The following is a 17,369-nucleotide window of genomic DNA, read 5'->3' on the forward strand; positions in this document are numbered from 1 at the left end:
TAATTAGGTATTGGCAATATTATTCTAAAAATAACCTTCATGGTTGCCATGGTAACACAGTGTAACCATGCAAAATCTGTTCTTAAGATTGGGTTAATGCTACTATCTTGAGGAAAAACAATAAAATTCATGACTGGCACATATACATCCTTAGGACCTTGCAACACCGACAACATAAGAAAAATTGGGATTAATTGTTATTTTGCAGTGTAACCATGGAAACAATGTACCAGTTATTTAAAGAGATATTTTTTTGCTGCTTTAGGAATTTACTTACCTTTTAATCAAGAAACATATCATTTGATTCACCTTGAATGGTATTTATCTGGTAGAACTAAAGTTGAATATCATATATTGATAAAGTTTGTTGAAAAATACAACACTGTTGCTATGGTTACCAAGAAGGGAAAATGTTCGATTTTGTTAATTTTATATCAGTGTTAAACCCTATGTGCCAGCTTTTTGCATCCAGTTAGAGATTGGGTGGTAGTCAAAATTGAAAGTCAGGTTAGTTGTTCATATATATCAATAATAAAAGTTTTGGGAATCTACATACAAGGGTAGGTATCCAAGGAAACAGAATATGTTTCAGATTTTTATGCATATATTTTTCGTCTAATTTCCATAGCAACGCTCTATTTAAAGAACTGAATTTGAATTTTTTGAAATGTGAAAATTAGGGTCACACCAACGCCTTTAAAAATTGATCTCCAGTTATATAGAAATATGCTTTTTAAAAAGATAGGATAAGATTAAAACACTAAGAGAGTAAATTTAAAATCCCTTTGTGGTATTAAAACCATGGCAACCAGTGCCAACCCATAAGAAATATCATATTTCGTCCTTGGTATATGTTTCAAGGATCTCTTGTCTATTATATGCTTGCATTTCAATCTATAATTGTTTTTATTCTTAAGTGTATGACTTTATAAAATTAAATGAACAAAATTATTACTTTTGAATACTTTGTTTCCATAGTAACGTATGTAATTGTTGATTTACCAAACATGTTTGTCATGCATTTAAGACATCAGGCCTTCAACTTTCAGAAACAGTCATTGCCATTTGTTTGCTTTGCTGCAAACATTAACTGGGGGACTCTGAACATGTTGAAATATGCCATTTTTCAAACTTTAGGACATGTTGCTATGGTAACCATGACACGTAGCAACCAATTTTTGCCTGATTTGAGTTTACCTTATCAAAGACTTTTATCATAGAGAGTTTGGAGAAATTCTGAGACTATGCGTGCCACAGCTCCTATATAAAAGTAAAAGTCATTACAGAGAATGGCTCTTAAATTCTTTATGAATTCTATATTTAACAGCTAGGTGAGGCTTGTGTCACAAATCCCTGCATGAGCTCTTTAAAAAAAAAGAAGGGGAAATATCTTGTAATTAACTTTCATCAGAAAATTAAGAACTTTCTTATTGAATTAGTTTAAGTTATTAAAAAAATATTTCTAATTAAAATAAATTTAACTACATGAATTCCAAATCAATATTTCTTTTTTATGTGTGTACAGGTGTCTCTTTTTCTTATTTACAAAAGAAGTTTATTCTTAAAGATATAAGTAAACATGAATTTAGAAAATTTAAACCTGCAGTATTCTGTACATGGATGTCATGAGTCAGGTTAAAAAATTATATTATATAATTATACATTATTGTATCGTTTCATTAACATTTGTATATTAAAATATTTTAAAAATATTTGATTATTTACATGTAAATATGAAAGCAATACTGAATTAAAAATCAAACATAGACAAAATACAATATGAATCAAACTGTAACTTTAAACTTAGATAAGATTTCTTGCAGAAAGAAATCTATTAAAGAACATTGATTTTTTTTTTCCATTTAAGGTAATAGATTCCCCTCGTCTTGAGAGGGACTGGATATGTGGCCGTCGTGTGATCGAGCTAGGGGTACTGGCTGATGGTTTATCTGCCTGCAAGAAATGCAGCCAACCACTTCAACTTTCCCACTGCCAAGGAATCATAAACTTTGGTTTTTCAGCTATGCTAAAAATTCCATTTTTGAATTCTGCATGCAATATGTTAAACAATGTACCAACAGGAAAAAGGCATAATAAAATTTGGGACGCTAATACCAAATTAGAACTAGGTCAGTGTATTCAATATTTGATCCATTATAAAAGATGATGGTCATTTCAAAAAAAGATATTAAACTTAGAATTTGATACGTGAAATTATGCAAATTCTACTACAGGCGTGGATTAAGGAATTTCCACCCTAGACAACTCGCCCAAACGTGAAAAACCTATTTCCTGGTTCCTGGGGGGGGGGGGGGTGGTGGTGGTAGTCGTTCACTTCTAATACTTCATACCTATGACTTTTCATACCCAATTAACACAGATGTGCATTTTTGAGGAAGGGGGGGGGGGTCCAAGTTCACTTTTTACTTGGTTTACTAGTAGTATATAAATTTAATAACTTTGCAAATTCGAAGAGGGGGGGGGGTCTGGACCCCCCCCCCCCTCTCTAGATCCATGCATGTACTAATTAATCGACAAGTTAACGGTATGCATTTTATTATCTTTTTTTCATGTTCAGCTGTCCAACACACTGGGATAGGTTTCGACCAGATAAGTGGAATACTGGCTGAGCTAAACATGCCACCCATCAGCAGAACACTGCTCAGTAGTAGACAGGAAGAGATTGGGAAAGCAACAGAAAGTGTTGCTTCTTTATCTATCCAAGAAGCTCTAGAAGAAGAAGTTTTAGCAACAGACATGTAAATTTTTCACAATTTTGATTAAAAGTATTACATGTGGTTTAATCATAGCACTTTGATCCATAAGATAACAAAAGAATTTTTTTCCAAGCTTTTTTTCTAAACTGCATTAGCATGATTGAGCATTAAACAGAGATATATTTTACAAAAACATCAAATGATATAGCTGTTTGTGTAATAGAATGATTTTTTTATTTTAAAGAAATGTTTATTTATCCATTATATGTCTTCCCACAGAAATAAGCAGTCATCCAGTATAAGTGTCAGTGTGGACGGGAGCTGGCAAAAGCGTGGAAGTGGCCGCTCATATGATAGCCTCACAGGTATATGGAGTCTTTGGGATTAATATCTGATAATCACCAGAAAAACATTACTATTGGCTAAAGCATATGCATCTTTTATATAGTATTCAGAATTATTTATAATTATATGATACTGCTTTACATCATATATTAATAATTAAGTTTTATTTCTTAACATATTTGATAATGGAAATATGATATTTATTTGACAGTATTTTTGATACATGTACCTCTGTATATGATTAGTAGTAGCTTTATAGCTTATAATAGCTTATAAAGTAATACCCAGTCAAGTGAACTCTATTTTAATGAAATGCAACTGTTCATTATATCCAAAATCTAAGAATATTGATTTTCATCAAAATTCATGTTTAGGCCATTGCTCAATGATGGGTGTTTGTACAGGAAAAGTCATTGACTACAGTGTTCGCAATAAATCATGCAAGATTTGCGAGAATGCAGAAAGGAAAAAAAAAACTCCTGCGCCACATGATTGCACAAGAAATTGGACAGGTAATGTCACCTAGGGAACTTCAACAACACGTTTTATGTAAATATTTGCATGTATACCTGAGCGTCAAGTCAATGTAAAATACTTTATGAAATCTTTTTTTAAAGTCTGAGGGAGAAGAGATAATACTTGTTAAGAAAAAAATTCTGTTTTAAATACTTATCATAAATTGTAATTATAGGAAGCTCAAAGTCCATGGAGCCAGATATGGTTGTAGAGATGGTAGGAAAGACACTAAGTAAAGGAGTAAGGATGGAGGCGGTGATAGGGGATGATGATACTACTGCAATAACTCGTATCAACAGTGAATTAGATGCAAACATTAGGAAACAGTCTGACAAGAACCATGTGAAAAAGAACATTGTAAACTCCCTGTACAATCTTCAGAAAACACATAAAAACCTGTCTACAAAAGTTATCAAGTACATCCAGAAGTGTTTCAATTACATGGTTTCACAGAACCAGGGCTGCCCAAGCGCAATTGAAAAGGGATTGACAGCACTATCCTCTCATCCCTTTGATGACCACAAAGAATGTGATAAAGTTTGGTGTCACCATAAAAGAGATCCAACTAAAAAATTTACATCACTCCCATTCGGTCGACCATTGGAGAGTAAAGCTCTTCAGCAAGACCTGGAAGGAATCTTTAACAAGTTAAAGAAGCATTCACAGAAATTAGCCAACCTTGGCAGTACGCAATCAAACGAAAGTTTTAATAAAACTGTAGCATCCAAGGCTCCAAAGAATCGTCTCTTTAGCAGAACCATAACCTACAGAGTAGCTGTAAGTGTGGCACAAAAAAATATTGGTCAAGGCTATCTGATGCAAGTAAGCAATATTTAGTTTAGGCATTTTTTTATCAGTTTTGATTACTTTTAATTCTTCCTGAGGTATATATTAGAATGTTTACAATGAATTGAACGTCTTTGTTATTCTCAATAGGTCAACAAGAAGATTGGTGTTTCTCCTGGCGCCTATACAAGGAGGTTGGCTGTTCTAAAGGACAGAATAAGGAGACGAAAAAAAGCCCTGTCTATAACCAAAGAAGCGAAAAGGAGAAGACTGCACCTAAAAGCAGAGAGGTTTGAAATGAAATTCTGTACCATTTTAATTATCATATATCCAGTTTGGTTACATAATTGCATTAGATTTTTTTCTAGAATGAAAATTGCGGATGCATGCCAAACCAACCTTTTGACAGTGAGTCTATAGTATTTTGTAACAGAATGCATTTTTATACCCCCGCTCCGAAGGAAGGGGGGTATACTGTTTTACCCTTGTGTGTCTGTCTGTCTAGCTGTCCGTCTGTCTGTCTGTCCGTAACAAATTTTGGTCGCAGTTTTCTCAGCAACTACTCATTGCAGATGCTTGAAATTTTAGCACAATCTTTTTTTAGGCATGCCATATGGTGGGATTCATTTTTGTACGAATCTGATGTCAACTTCCTGTTTATCTGTGCGTCTGTCCGTACCATACATAAAAAATTTTTGTCATAGTTTTCTCAGCAACTACTCATCGCAGGTGCTTGAAATTTTAGCACAATCTTTGTTTAGGCATGCCATATGGTGGGATTCAGTTTTTACAAATCCGATGTCAATTTCCTGATTATCACTGTGTTTGTCCATAACCGAACTTGTGTATTCACATCAGAGCGGGGGTATTATTAGTGAGCATTGGCTCACAGACTTCTTGTTTAATACATTAAATACTTTTCTGCTTCTTAGAAAGCAAATGACAGCAGCAAAGGATATAAGAGAAGGGTCAACTTATTGCTCTGGAATAGCCATGACCAGTATTGATGTCTGTGAAATACCACCACCTATAAGTAAAGCATCCTTCCAGCCAGTTGAAAATTTGGGTGATTATCCACAAGTTTACTTTGACCTTGAATCAACAGGACTAGGTTAGTACTCTAATGAAACATTCTCACACACAAATGCATACGCAATCATTTTGATTTATATCAGCTGTCTCTTTAGGGTTCTGCTCAGCAGGTGCCTTATAGTGATCAGTTTAGCTGTCCATCTGTCCATCCATTATCACTTGTCAGGAGCATATTTTGTCACCCCTTGGCCCATTCTTGCTATCAAACTTCACAGCGTGCATGTTGGTAGTGGGTATCCAATGAGCTTGAACCAAATTTTTCAACAAAAGTTCTAATTAAATAATCTTCCCTGTGTAAAATCCTTGTCATAATCATACTTGTCTTATGTGCATATGGTAACATTTGATCTTCATTACCTGCATTAGATGAAGTCTGATCTTTACAAACAATTATCGTTGGAGTTGTTACAATATTACTTTATTTCCTCTTCCAACAGAATTCCAAATTTTCTAAGACTTGCCTATAAGTCGGACCTAGACTTTTGGTTAAAAAATTAACTCCCCAAAATCTGACTTATATAAGGCGAGAATATACAGTACCTGGATAACCTACTACATGTACATTAAAAATTATCAATTAAAAGAACATGGATTGCTGATAAATTTACCTGTAAAATGATATTATCTATTCTATGGTGTATTTGATTTAATATGACAATGGTGAATCTATAGGTGATTATAATGAACCTTATGGAGAAACCCTCTCACTGATAACCTATGTTTAACCTTTCAGCCAGAAGCTCACACATCACTCAAATTGCTGCTGTATGTGGGTCGGACACATTTTCCCAGTACATTTTACCAAAGATCCCAATCACAGACAAGGCTTCAGAAATTACTGGATTAAGAGTTTTGGATGGGAAAATGTTTCATGGTGATGAGGAAGTGAATGCTGTTCCTTTGGTGGCTGCTGTTGATGCACTACTGAATTTTTTCACAAAATTCCAGTCAAAAGTTGTCTTAGTTGGACATAATGTAAAGTCCTTTGACTGCCATATTTTTATAAATTCCCTGCAGAATTGTTGTAAAACACAGGAAATTGGTAACTGTGTTACAAACAGCTGTTCAAAGTTGTTGATCCCAATGTGGGTTCATTTTCCTTACAAAATTTGTACAAGCATTATATTTGTGAAACGTATAAGGCCCATGATGCACTAGAGGATGTTTTAGCATTACAAAAACTAGTTACATCTGTAGGTGTGGATTTAGATGATCCAAAGTATTTGTCTTCTTCGTTCACATTTTCTAATGCAGTTGATAGCTACTTTTACAGTTCTGAAGTGCGTAAGAATTTACCTTCATTAGAGCATTTGATTTCAGAGAAGATAGTCAGTAGACACATTGCAAACAGGATTGCAGGGAGTGGACTTTGTTTTAAATTTTTACAACTTGCATATAACAGAGACTGTAAAGATGGAATATACCATCTCCTTTCTGAAATTGTGAGAAAAGGTCCACGTGTTACAAGATCTTTGAAAATATGTTCATCTTTAAACAGATATTTTGCATCAAAATGTGAAAGCTAAAATTTCAGTGTCCCATCTGCAATTAATGTAAAACCTTATCATTCATGGCTTCACTTGTGGACATGAACATTTGATTTCAATGTACATTTTTGAATTGGTGTCCTATAGTATTCTGGTACTTTTGCATAAATTTGGTAATAAACTCGATCCTTGTAATTACAGAGGTATTTCCATCACATCAAACTTTTTAATAGGATTATTCATTTCAGGTTGCTAAATTTTATCAAGGATGCATCACTAATTAGTGAAAATCAAATTGGTTTCAAAGAAAAAAGCAGAACATCAGGTCATATTTTTACAATTAAGACTATATCACAGTATTATAAAAACAAAAAGCAAAAGGCTTATGCAGCTATTATCGATCTCCATAAAGCATTTGACACTATATGGAGGGTTGGACTTTATTATTAACTTCTGAAATCCAATATACACACCAATATGTGTGTGAATACGAAAACCAAGACACAGTTTGCTAATTGTCTCAGTAGAGCATTTACATCTGAATGTGGTGTTAAGCAAGGCGATATCTTAAGCTCATCTTTCTTCAACATTTTTACTTATGGTATTGTTGATTGGCAATTGTGATCCTGTTCAAATTGGTGAAATCTCTATAAATTGTTTATTATATGCTGATGATATTGTTTTATTATCTGAAAGTAAGACTGGGTCAAGAATTCTTTGAACATTCTCAAAACATTTTGTTCTAATTGGAAATTACAGGTTTTTGTTGAAAAATCTAATGTCCTTATTTTTAAAATCAAATGGTAAATTTTATATCAATGAGTTTACATATTATTGAAGTGTCCTTCAAACAGTATCAAAGTTTTGTTATCTTGCATTATATCTTTAAAATGTATAAATGTATGAGCAATTGCTGATTCTTATATGTTGTGCCTTTGCCAATTATTGTAATTGTGTTTGTGCCAAAAAATATTTGTATTTCTATATACAGAGATTATACTTCTCTGGTATATACATGCATGTCATATTAGTTCATGTACAATACATATAAAGATTCCATACTATAGCATAAAGTTTTGGTCTTATTTTGCAATAACACCTTTCGATTTAGAATTTTTTTTTTACTTTTTTTTGTAACTAACGAAACCATTATATTTTATAACAGAGGAAATTCGGATTGAAATTATAAAGTTTATTGGAAACATGGCAATAATTTCAACGATAATTCATCATATCATATTTCAGAAAGACTGTATTATTCAACTGCTTGTCCTGTCTTTTAAATTATTAGCCTTTAGGATATATTGACAGCATTTTCTTTGTTCAATGAAAATTTTAATGAAAATTTTTAAAATGAGGAAATTCGAGCTAACCTGGCAATTTAATAAGTATGAATACCCCTTCATTTCTGTGCTGTAAATGATTCATTCAATATCTATCTTTCTTATGGATGTAAAAAAAAATTCTAAATATATGATTTTAGTTAAAAAAATCAATGAAAAAGGAAGATTGTCAAAGACTAAAATATCATTTTATAAAGAGTACAGAGGAAATTCGAAATAAATATTTTGTGTGATTTGTGATCAAAAGTTTGTTATTTTTTTACTTTAGTACATTGCTTTAACATAGAACTTAAGACTTTAATTGCTTTGTCATATCTAATCATTTTTTTATTTTCTAAAACATCAATTTTAAAATACCATATTGATTTTTTTTAATTCTACAGGGGGGAAAAATCTATTTTTAGCATTGACTTTTCAGATGACCTTCAAGCAAAATCAAGGATGATGACCCCATACTTTTTTCTTGTCATTTTAATGTGCATATTTTAAAATGTTTCCATGCTTAATTTCATTATTTTCTGAATATATAAAATATGAAAAGAATCCATCCTTAAAGCAAACTGACATTATGACCATCCTGCACAATATCGATTTCTTATATAATACTATATATTCCATTGTTTCTTCTGAAAAAAATACTTTGTTTTAGTCTTATTTATCACAATTGTTTTAAATTACGTGTATAAAGATTTATCATAACAGCACGTTTTAAAATGCTCAAAAATGCACCTCATTTTGCTTTAAACAGGACATCGAAGTAAACATATACTGAACACACTAGGCACTTTTTTTAACACATAAAGAATCTTTTTTAATCTTTAATATTGCTTTCCAGTCAAGAATCCGACTTTCCACATGCTTTTCTCATTTTAAACAAAACATTCTTTCTAAATATATAGCATTCTTGTATTTTCATTCAATCAAATAACCTGTTATATACAAGGGTTTGTTGATTAACATAATTTAGAGAAGGGAAGTTACTCCTATTTGCTTTACTTATTACAATTTTGTACTCTATTTGCCTCCTAGATACCCAGGAGCAGAGAAAATGCACCTTTACTTATAATTAGATATAGACATATACATTATTGCATGTAATTTGTTAGCTTAAATTTAAGACCTAATTTGGGTATACTTCCGGGGCTTACGCCAAAATTTATACTCCTGTGTAATTTGCGTTTCACGAAGTAGCGTAAGACTAGTCGTAAACAATACGCTTAGTCTCAGGACTAAGTACTTTACAACGCTGCATTGCACATGTGCAAAAAACATAAACATACGTATTGCGTACAATGTAACATACAGTGTTATTCTACATACATTACATTGTACACAATACAGTCACATATGCATTAACTTAAATGAAAAATTACATGAATGTTTAGGGACCTTGTAGAAAACATGCATCTTACTTATTTTAAAATATTTACTACTTACAACATACCATGTGGGATTAAACTCCAAAATTAAAGGTCTTAGAAAAGAAATAGTTTGTAAATGTATTTATTTTGGAATACATGTATAAACTCCCCCTCCCCTACCCCCCCCCCCCCCCACGCCTCACCCCTTCGATTTTGATACACAGAGAGAGAGAGAGAGAGAGAGAGAGAGAGAGAGAGGATCTGTTAAAATTGTATATACTTGTGAGTATATGTAACTGGACATATGATGGACTAGTCTACTAAATTATCAAGAATCGATAAAATAATACAAAATATGCATCATATGCATTTTTTATTTCTTCTAAGACATTACCGTGTACATGTACGCCATTCCGTTTGTTCATAAAATTGTAGTATTTATTTTTCTTAAATGCGGATTCTTTTTATTTTTTTCCGATAAAGAAAGGCAAGTACCATTGATATTCATTTAGAAAATTTCAGAAATTTATCATTCATTGTGTAAACATTAATATATTGTCATACATGGGCGTAATAATTGTAAAATTACAGTCATTTCCGAGTAAAGTTTCTCTGACAGCTGATTCTCAGAATCTACCGAGTGACTTTGTTGTCCCTAGTCCCTTGGGTAAAATCCTCTCTAAGTATTCAATATCAGGGAAAAAATGACTTTCAAGTATATTCACGTAATCAACTGGACTCTTTTCGTCTTTTGAATGTAAACAACTTTTTCTTGACGCAGGCGCGGGTCCGTGGTTTTTTTTTTCAAAAGAGAGGGGGAGGGGGCAGAGTCAACAGTAAAAAAAATTCCATCTGAGAAACTTGTTGACAAGCTAAAAATCGTAATTTTCTTTCCCAAACCTGAAAATCTTAAGGCGGGCCTTCCCTTCAATTCCTAAACTTCCGCGGCTATGATAAGGCTGCCCGAAGAATGTCATAGTGTACCAGCCGTAGTAACTTCTCTGAACTACCTAGATATGACGTCATAATGGCTATGACGTCAAGTCACTGCAAATTTGAGCAGACATGACGGGGAAAGTGTCATAACTTTTACATTCCTTTCACATGTAGAATTTTTTTTACGTTGATGTTTAATTCACGTGTCTGGATTGTTATTTTAAGGCTGTTATGATGGTGAATATTTGTAGTATAATATCGTTATTCCTTTTTCTTGTCTAACATGTACGTTTTCAGACAATCACAAAAAAATGTGAAATGCTCCCCCTTACACGTCCGTAGACAGAGTTAGAATTCATAAATCTTATATATTTTAGACTGGCACAAGTGAATAATAAGGATTAATTGAAGATATTCTCTGTGAATCTACTACAAATTATGTCCACTAACTGAATTTTGCTGGGGGATTGTATGTAATTTTTCTCATTTTGTATCAGTTGCGATGGAGAGTGGAAAATGACCTCTTGTAGGTGGGTAAGCTGAATTTCTCGTGAAATATTTTCTTAAGAAATTAAATTCAGACTTGCCCCGCAGCACTTTATATACACCCAGGAATACGTTTAATTGATTTATGCAACAAGCCGTTCACAATAATTTTGTTTTTCACTTGTGCCAATGCGATTTTTGAGCAACATTTAAAAAAAAATTATAAGTGTCCATCACGTGATCAACACAGTCATGTGACAGCACAAAAATTCTTTTTTATAATACCTTATTCAACTCTCTTTACAACTTAACTATGTATGTATACATAGATTACAAATTGAAATCAAAACACTCCTCAAAATAAAATAGAACATGTATATATCTAATGCATATTAAGCCTTCGGACAGCCTGAACATAGCTGCGTCATAAATCTGGTTCTTCCTACCAACGTACTAACTTAACTCTTTAGCATGAGTAAGGTCATTTTCATTTTTCACTTACTTTACTCTAGATTTGTACAAAATTGCTCCCTGACCCCCCTCTAGATCCATGCATGTAGACGTGGAGTAAATAAGAAATGGGGTTTTCGAGCACGACAAATTTTTAAAAAGCCTACTTGGTTTTACGATGAGTTAAGAAAAAATGTATTTTTAAATATAGATATTAACCATGCAGAGCTAAAGAAGACAACTGCTTTTGTGGAAAAAATTACTTTTTTCCAAAAAAAAAGAAATGTTGGGAAAAATAGCTTTTTTTTCAAAATAGAATTTTTAATAGGTTTCTTTTCTGTGAATGACACAAAATGTATATAGTGTAGTGGATTTACAATATCCCCTCATACTCAAAATACATCAATCAAATGAGTATAAATGCAGGATTGGCAAAACTTAAAAGAGATGGTGTTAAAATGAATCCCTAATAAGGCAATCTGTTATGAAGAAATTTATTAAAGTAAGTTATGTAAATACTGCATGTCAGCTACCTCCCCGAGTGGGTGTACCCCCTCCTCCCAAATTTCCGCTCCCCCAAATCTTCATAGTTTGTGAAATTAAAATATGCATCATTTGTATTTAAGAAGACTTCTTAGAACCGTAATTCTTCTTAAAGAATTGCTAAATCGTTTTCAAATCGGTAAAGTCGCTTTATTTTGTGTTTAAGCCCGAACTACCCATGAGTAGACGTAAAATTTTTGCCTAACTTTAGTCCGGTGTAAAGATACGCTATATAATGAAACGCAAATCTTTGTGCTATTCCCGACTTTACGCCGGCGTAGCGCTATGACTGGGCGTAAGACTTTTGATGAAACGGGCCCCAGGAACAGAGGAGAAGATTTTCAAAGAAGTAATGCATTTTCACCATAGGATTATCTGAGCTCACCCTAACACAAGAACCCCTGACCCAGGAAACATGAAATTCAGTTTTGGAAGAGGTACTCGTCCTCATCAAAGTTATGCATTTAGTTTGTTTGCTTAATACCCAGGAACAGAAAAGATTAAAAAAAATAATGTATTTTCACTATATGTATAATCATTAGGGCCCCGCCCAAACACCAAAACCCCTGACCCAGGGGCCATGAAATTGACATTTTTGGAAGAGGTACTCTCCCTCATCATAATTATGCTATTAGTTTTTTTGCTTAATACCCAGGAGCAGAAGAAAAAACTTTTTAAGAAATGTTGCATTTTCACTGTATATTTAACAGAGCCCAGCACCAGAACCCCTGACACTGGGCCATGGATTTCACAGTTTTGGTAGAGGGCCCAATGTTCATAACAATCAAGCCATTAGTTTGCTTGATATCCAGGAGAAAAGAAGATTTTTAAAGATTGCATTAATTTTTATGGTTGGTTTTAGCCCCACCCCTGTGGCCCCAGGGGGCTGGGACCATGAATTTCACAATTTTTACTCCCCTTTACCCACATTTAGATGCTATATGCCAAAATTGGTTCGGTGCTTCAAGAGAAGAAGTAAAAAATGTTAACGCACGACGACGGACGAAAACAGTAATAGGTCACCGAAGTAAACTCAGATGACCTATGATAGTACGTAGAACATGCTTTTGTGTATTGAAGCAATTGGGAGAAACCCCTTCTGTAGGTGATAAGGGTATATTGCTACATAAGAAAGGGAAGTTGACAATAGAAAAGTTGAAGTCAAAAAAAGAAAATAAGACTTTTATATATAAAAGATAAATCCCCTACGGTATGATAAGTCTTGTTCGACTTTTCTACCCGATGCTTTAAAAGTCTTTGCTTTGCCAATAACTTTCTATTTCCACAATGGAAGAGTTATCAATAGTTCTTAGTGCACTCTTTTGTGAAAAAAGTCGGACAATGCACAAATCTCTCGGGATTTCTGAGACAATCGTAACAATTTACATGTAAAACAATATCAATGAAAAAATGAACATGCAAATGAGACACTGTATTGTTGTGGACTTAAAATGCACCAAAAGTACAAACGACAACGATATCAATTTATATATATTACAGGAAGTTATTTACAAGTGTTGACGGTCCATCTCGAAATACAATGTACATGCCCCGGAGATGTCGTAATTTTTATCAATGGATGATAAATCCAGGGCTTTTGTACTCTCACATATACCTATTAGTTCTTCTACTCTCTGATGGGAGTGACAAATACATTAAATATCGAAATTGGATTGAGAACGGCATGTTTTATATTATCCTCTATGTCATGTTGTCATAGTCAGACGACCAAACGCGCCTCTAATTTGAAGAGTTCCAGTAATGAAAATCGAAAGCATTCAAAGCATCCTTCCGAAATAATGTTTTTTTGAAAAGCTTCATCCTGAATACATGGATTTCAGCTTTCAGACACTCCTTGAAATCAGTTGTACTGACATAGCTTACAGCGTTTATATTCTGGTTTTCAATGCATTGAGTTGTTTATCGAGGATTTTAAATTTACCTCGTTTGGATAGATTATGTAATGATTATAGATATACAATAATGAAAATAAAAATACAATAAATCAATAAAAATCAATGTTTACAATTTTGCAATTAATTTTAACAACATGCATTCTTTTAAGTCTTTATTCTGTAATTTAAAAACAATACATAAATACACGTACAACTAATAAGCATATATATCAAACACACAGAAGTCTTAGAGAAGATACAAACTAGCTACATCTCGTTTCAGACAACTAGAGGTCTGCCGTCTGATTGTCTGTCCTTTATATAATAATGTTTGCTTTTAGTTAAAATTATATATATGCTAGATACAGAGAAACTTAAATGCTAACAAGATCTTTAAAAGAATATGTATGGAGATAACGAACAGTAATCAAGCTCAAAAATCCATTAAAACAACACAAATCGGGAGAAGAGCGAACACCTATCTCTAAAACATCAAAAGTGGGATCAGGTGCCATTGAGGTGTAAGCATCACCTTTCGACCGATCACACAGCGAAAATGAGTTGCCCGTGTGAAAAGATTACACGTTAACCACTAGGTTAGCGGGACCATCGCTTCAAAGTGAAAATGACGAATACGCAGTACAGTTAAGGCTACACGTGAAGATAATATGGTAATGAGGTCATAATGAGGTTTGACGTCATGACAGTTGCTCCGCCTTGATAGATCCATATAAGGAAATAGAGCTCAAAAAAGCTATTTAATGATGATTGCGAGAATTTGTAATGAATGTCTGTATTTTCAGGTTTAAATAAATAAACATTAGTGATTTTCTCTTATAAAGTAACAACACGTCTTCGAAATAATTCTCTTTTTATTGTGTTTGGCTGCATTCGGCGTCAGCCAAGCGCTTGCACTCGGTGATACGGAATGTTGTTTACATCTAAAAACGTGGCGACAGCAGCTGAGATATGCAGTGGATAAATGCAACAATCAGGCAATCTTTAAAGAGAATAGGGGTAAAATAAGAGACCTGGGCCTTGTTTATCTTTTTGATGAGAAGATGATGACGTTATTTCGGGAAATCATGGAAAACTGAGACGATCCGCACTACCTCCCTAGGTCCCTTTGTGTTCATTAAGGTGTGTATGTGCATAGGTATTAACATGTAGACATATTATTCTTTACATCGATGTAAAATAACCGTGAACATGTACAATAAGTTGTATTATTACTGTCCGTCACAAACTATGAAATGCAGTGCCTTGTGTGTAACCCCCCCCCCCCCCCCAACATACACAAAAACACACACATTATGAAAGTTGCACATTTTTAAACATGCAATGATGTTGTCCTTTGGCATACATGTACAAACATGCAACATAATATAAGCACAGCACGTCATGATATCAAATAGTATAATTTAGATGCAGTCACACTTACAATGTATTTGTGAATTCAAACTGAACAGTGTACAATGTATTTGCACTGTAAATACAAGAGTATAAGACCCTATAAATTTTAATTTATACCTCTGGCAATCAAAAATATGTGAATTTTAAGATTTCAGTTTTTACCAGTGCTTCATATTTTAAATTCATCATAGAACTTTTACTATCTGTATCACTAGGCTGTAAATTTGTAGAATTTCTACATTAATGAAGATAAAATGTTTGAATTTTCATTTGTCTGACTACATGTACATTAAGTCAGTCTTATATGTATATACATGTATTTATGTGTTGTTTATATGTATAATTCCTTTGTCATTGTAGCTGTCACAGAACTGGTTAAAACTGGCATTTACATCAGCTAGAACTATCAAAATAGATGCATCAATTTCTCCACTGGGTATGATCACACTAAAACATTTCACATTAATTTCATAGTATGCCAGTGTTAAATTTTTTTTTAATGTTGTATAGGTGAAAGAATTTAATGTTATCTCTAGTATATTGATTTTTTTTTTACTTAAATTAAGTATCAATCAAATCAATTCTACTTTTGCAAATGTCATAGGTTTTAATTTCCTAGAAAAGTTTTGTATCAAAAGTTTGCTTCCATTTATTTTATGAATTTCAGAAAATATAGTATAGCATGGTTTGTTTTGTACAATGCAATGTCATTTCATTCTACAATGGTAATCATTATGTTTTTCACTCATTACATACATATTGTATTGTAGCTACTCCCAAATAATTTGAACAATTCATTCTGGCAGGAAGTATTTCCACCAATAAAATGAAAAGGTATGCTCCATATAAGCTCTAAACCATACATATTCCTAGCAAGATTATTGAAATGTTTTGATAATAAAAATAGTAGAGTCATGTATATGCTTTCCATGTTACTCAATGCATTGTTTTGAGTATCACTTTTTTAAAACACCAATGAACTTTCCATAATGCTATTTCATTTTGTTTTCAGAATTGATTTCATCCAGAAGAACTGTTTGAACTGTGGACTGTTTAAAATATTTTGCACCTGCTCAGAAATCCCTTCACAGCCTGCCTTTGAATTTGAAAAGCTGTTTTTAATTAAATAAATTTTCTAGATAAATAATACTTTGAATTTTTAACAGTACAATGGTGTGAAAGCTTGAAGGCTGTTAAGATTTGAATATCTTTACTTGAATGTATTCTGACAGGCGCGTAGCTAACTATACGCAAATACGCAGACGTGTACACATCGTTTTAAAATGAAAAAAATGGGATGGGGGGAAGGAAGGGAGAGATTTGTGAGAAGAGAAAAAATATCAACACCATTCAGCAAATATTTGTGTTTCAAATTATTTTATCTCGTACTGTTTCGATTCAAATTCAAATTTTATATTACCATGCCTTTATAAAAAAAAATTCTAATGTTTTATTAAATCATTGCCACAACCAAATTAAACATTTATTAATTTGTAATTCTTCTACAACACATTGATAATTTTTTTTAAAGATCTTTGAGAAAATATCAACCTTTGAATGCTGTGATAAACTAGAATATGATTTGAAATATAACATTATTTTTGTTAATAATTGAAATTAATTAAATTTGTTGTTGAAAGTTAAAAAAGAGTAGATGATACCAATATATCATTTTTAAAAATATTCAGCCTCTGTACAATAAATTTGCACGGAAGTATTTAACTTTGTGATAAAAACAATATTAAGTACTATGTCTTGTATTTTCTAAAGAAGATGGAAATGGCATGATTTTGAATGAAATATTTGGTAAAAAAAAACCATGAGTTTCCAGGGACTTTGCCCCTAGGTCCTCATCAGGGCTTCGCCCTGGACCAACGGGGGTTCTCAAAGCGGACCCCAGCCGTTCTCTGCGTACATTTCACTTCCATTCTGGCTACGCGGCTGTCTGTGTTTTTGGGTACTAACAAGATCTAAATTTCAGCATGTATATTGTGTTCAC

The 17,369-nt window shown here is 33.0% G+C and overlaps 1 pseudogene; it reads left to right on the forward strand.

Moving 5' to 3' along the window:
• The first annotated feature begins 1,991 nt into the window (after positions 1-1,991).
• On the forward strand, positions 1,992-7,091 carry LOC133198600 (uncharacterized; annotated as a pseudogene).
• The last annotated feature ends 10,278 nt before the right edge of the window (positions 7,092-17,369 follow it).

The sequence above is a fragment of the Saccostrea echinata genome, unplaced genomic scaffold (assembly GCF_033153115.1).
Source record: "Saccostrea echinata isolate AGI-Se365-2 ecotype Australia unplaced genomic scaffold, CSIRO_AGI_Sech_v1 ptg000033l, whole genome shotgun sequence".
NCBI classification, from domain to species: Eukaryota; Metazoa; Mollusca; class Bivalvia; order Ostreida; family Ostreidae; genus Saccostrea; species Saccostrea echinata.